The 4,751-nt window shown below is 39.0% G+C and overlaps 1 pseudogene; it reads right to left on the bottom strand.

Annotated features, from left to right (window-relative positions):
• Positions 1-418: 418 nt before the first annotated feature.
• On the bottom strand, positions 419-1,684 carry LOC120221077 (annotated as a pseudogene).
• Between the last annotated feature and the right edge of the window lie 3,067 nt (positions 1,685-4,751).

The raw sequence follows: 4,751 nt of genomic DNA, 5'->3' as shown, positions 1-4,751 counted from the left end.
TTCTTTACAGTTAACTTTAGCAAAATTCATACAAAATAGTACTTAACAATGATCTTCTTTACTTTTTAACTCATAAGGAAACACCTTCAAAACTGCATTTTGTTAAAGTTTCTGTACTAAAATGTAGAAAAACTGAACTACACAAGTATTGAAAAGTTAAAAATTCCTTAATTTTTTGTTCCTGGTACCACGACCACAATTTACAGGGCAATATACCTGATGTAATGAAAAGAAAAATAAAAAGACAAAGCTACAACAGATAAAAGACCTCAAGAATGTACATCTAATTGGCAATACATTGCATTAATCAGTAGCTGCACTTTTTGCAAACTGTGGCTATGACAGTCCTGAACAAGAAGAGTTTACTGTTTAAGCTTGCAGTAACTTTTCTGACTATGGATCATCTTCCCTTCTGTGACAGATTTTTACAGTTCCTCTAATGCATTTGGGAAGACTGTCTCAAAGTAACCTGCAGCTTTCCTGACAACTCCTCGCTCTCTCTCCTGCTAAGAACTGTAGCCCTTTTCTTCTGAAAATTTTTAGAACCTTCTGCTACCATATCCACCACTTCCACCACCAGAGCCATAACCACCACCATAGGGACTGCCCGAACTTCTTCCACCAAAACTTCCCCCCTTCATGGGTCCATAATTTGATTGCTGTTGTCCACTATAATTTCCAAAATCATTAAAGTTCCCACCACCACCATAGTTACCACCTCCAAAATTTCCTCCTTCATTGTAACCATCATATCCTCCACCACCGCCACCATATCCACCTCCTTGGTTTCCATATCCTGGTCCACCACCACCATACCCTCCTCTACTACTATAACCAGGACCACCACCATAGTTGCCACCNGCCACCATATCCACCTCCTTGGTTTCCATATCCTGGTCCACCACCACCATACCCTCCTCTACTACTATAACCAGGACCACCACCATAGTTGCCACCATCACCTCCAAATCCATTATATCCACCATCATCTCCTCCATAACTACCTCTGCTGCCACCACCGCCACCACCATAGCCTCCTCTTCCACCAAAGTTACCACCACCTCCAAAGTTTCCTCCCCGACCCATAAAGTTGCCAGATCCACCTCCACGACCTCTTTGCGATCCGGCAGACTGCATTTCTTGTTTAGAAAAGGCCTTTTTCACTTCACAATTATGCCCATTAATAGTGTGGTATTTCTGAACAACAATTTTATCAACTGTATCATGATCATCAAAAGTTACAAAAGCAAATCCTCTGTTTTTTCCACTCTGTCCTCCATAACTTATATGGTTTCAATCTTGCCATACTTTTCAAAGTAGTCGTTCAAATTATATTCTTCTGTATCTTCTTTAATACCACCAACGAAAATTTTCTTCACATTTAGATGGGCACCAAGATTTACAGAATCCTCTCTAGAAACAGCTCTCTTTGGTTCCACTACACGCCCATCAACCTTGGGTGGTCGAGCACACATTGCTGCATCCACCTCTTCCACACAAGAGTAAGTCACAAAACCAAACCCCCTGGAACGTTTTGTTTGGGGGTCTCTCATCACCACACAATCTGTAAGTATGCCCCATTTTTCAGAATGTTCTCTTAAATTATCATCTGTAGTTTCAAAGCTCAAAGCACCAAAATAAGTTTTCTCAACTGTTCTGGTTCCTTTGGATCATGGCCCTCCATTTTGAGACCGGACTCGCCTCTTCCAACTCGAGTTCAATATCAGACAAACTGTACTTTAAATTAAAGACAATAACAAGAGATTAAAAAGGGCACTACATAATAATTACAGGGTCTCGCCATCAGGAAGAATTAACCGTCATAAATGTCTATGCACCGAATATGGAAGCACCTAAATATTTAAAACAATTAATCACAAACAGAAATAAGCTTATAGATAAGAATGTGCTAATAGCAGGGGACTTTAATACTCCGCTTAACAGCAATGGATAGGTCAACCAGACAGAAAATCACTAAAGAAATAATGGACTTAAAAGACACATTGGACCAGATGGATCTGACAGATATATTTAGAACTCTACATCCTGAGGCCAGGGAATTCAATTTCTTCTCAAGTGCGCATGGCACATTCTCCAAGACAGATCACATACTGGGACATAAAGCAACTCTCAAAAAATATAAAAGAATTGAGACACTACCACAAATACTCTCAGATCATAATGCTTTGAAACTTGAAATCAATTACAGGAAGAAGTCTAGAAAACTTCCAAAAACATGGAGGTTAAAGAACACTCTACTAAAGAATATAAGGGCCAATCAGGCAATTAGAGAAGAATTTAAAAAATATATGGAAACAAATGAAAATGAAAACACAACAATCCAAAATCTATGGGATGCGGCAAAGGCAGTCCTAAGAGGAAAGTATATTGCACTACAGGCCTATTTCAAGAAATTAGAAAGGTGCAAGTCCAAAATCTAACATCTCACCTAAAGGAACTAGAGGCAGAGCAACAAGAACACCCTAAACTCAGTAGAAGAAGAGAAATAGTAAAAATCAGAGCAGAAATAAACAACATAGAGACCAAAGAAACACTTGAACAGATTAATGAAACCAAGAGTTGGTTTTTGAAAAAAATGAACAAATTTGACAAATCTCTAGCCAGGCTTCTCAAAAAGAAAAGGCAGAGAACCCAAATAGACAAAATCATGAATGAAAATGGATTTATTACAACCAGCCCCTCAGAAATACAGGCAATTATCAGGGAATACTATGAAAAATTATATGCCAACAAATTGGACAACTTAGAAGAAATGGACAAATTCCTAAACGCACACTCACTGCCAAAATTCACACAGGAAGAGATAGGAAATCTGAACAGACCCATAACTAGTGAGGAAATCGAATCGGTGATCAAAAATCTCCCAACAAATAAGAGTCCAGGACCTGATGGCTTACCTGGGGAATTCGACCAGACGTTTAAAACAGAACGAATACCAATTCTTCTCAAGCTATCCCAAAAGATAGAAATCCAAGGAAAACTCCCTGACTCATTTTAGAAGCCCCCATCACTCTGATTCCCAAGCCAGACAGAGATCCAGCTAAAAAAGAGAACTACAGGCCAATATCCTTGATGAATACAGAATCAAAAATCCTCAACAAGATACTTGCAAATCGAATCCAGCAGCACATAAAAAGAATTATCCACCAAGATCAAGTGGGATTCATTCCTGGGTTACAGGGCTGGTTCAATATTCACAAATCAATCAATGTGATACATCACATCAACAAAAGAAAAGATAAAAAACATATGATCCTGTCGATAGATGTAGAAAAAGCATTTGACAAAATACAGCATCCCTTCTTAATAAAGACCCTCGAGAAAGTCGGGATAGAGGGAACATACTGAACATTGTAAAGGCCATTTATCAAAGCCCACAACTAATATTATCCTCAATTGGGAAAGACTGAGAGCTTTCCCCCTGAAATCAGGAAAAAGACAGGGATGTCCACTCTCATCACTGCTGTTTAACATAGTGCTGGAAGTCCTAGCATCAGCCATCAGATGGCATCAGATGGCATCAGAATTGGCAAAGAGGAAGTCAAACTTTCACTTTTCGTAGACGACATGATACTCTACATAGAAAACCCGACAGACTCCACCAGAAGCCTACTGGAACTGATCCAAGAATTCAGCAAAATGGCAGGGTACAAAATCAACGTACAGAAATCGGTTGCATTTTTATACACCACCAATGAAGCAATAGAAAGAGAAACAAGACTCTGATCCCATTCACAATTGCACAAAAAACCATAAAATACCTCGGAATAAACCTAACCAAGGACACAAGAGATCTATATGATGAAAACTATAGAAAACTTATGAAGGAAATTGAAGAAGACACAAAGAAATGGGAAAACATTCCATGCTCATGGATAGGAAGAATAAATAGAGTTAAAATGTCATTACTCCCCAAAGCAATCTACACATTCAATGCAATTCCAATCAAAATTGCACCAGCATACTTCTCAAAACTAGAACAAACTATCCTAAAATTTGTATGGAACTACAAAAGACCCCGAATAGCCAAAGTAATACTGAAAAATAAAACCAAAACGGGAGGTATCACCATCCCAGACTTCAGCCTCTACTACAAAGCTGTCATCATCAAGACAGTATGGTATTGGCACAAAAACAGACACATAGACCAATGGAATAGAATTGAGAATTCAGAGCTGGACAAAGGTATAGAGCCATCTAATCTTTGACAAAGCAGGAAATAATATCCAATGGAAAAAAGACAGCCTCTTTAACAGATGGTGTTGGGAGAACTGGACAGCAACATGCAGAAGAATGAAACGAGATCACTTTCTCACACCATACACAAAAATAAACTCAAAATGGATAAAAGACCTGAGCGTGAGACAGGAAATCATCAAAACCCTAGAGGAGAAAGCAGGAAACAACCTCCTTGATCTCCACCGCAGCAACTTCTTACTTGATACCCCCGCCCCCAAAGCAAGGGAATCAAGAGCAAAAATAAACGATTGGGACCTCATCAAGAATTAAAACCTTCTGCACGGCAAAGGAAACAACTCACAAAACTAATAGGCAACCGACAGAATGGGAAAAGATAGTTGCAAATGACATATCAGATAAAGGGTTAATATCCAAAATCTATAAGGAACTCACCAAACTCCACACCTGAAAAACAAACAATGCAGTGAAGAAATGGGCAGAAGATATGAACAGACACTTCTCCACAGAGGACATCCAGATGGCCAACAGAC

Source organism: Hyaena hyaena, unplaced genomic scaffold, assembly GCF_003009895.1.
Source record: "Hyaena hyaena isolate Hyena2069 unplaced genomic scaffold, ASM300989v1 scaffold_756, whole genome shotgun sequence".
Taxonomy (NCBI): Eukaryota; Metazoa; Chordata; class Mammalia; order Carnivora; family Hyaenidae; genus Hyaena; species Hyaena hyaena.
This window is presented reverse-complemented; position numbering and strand designations above follow the sequence as displayed.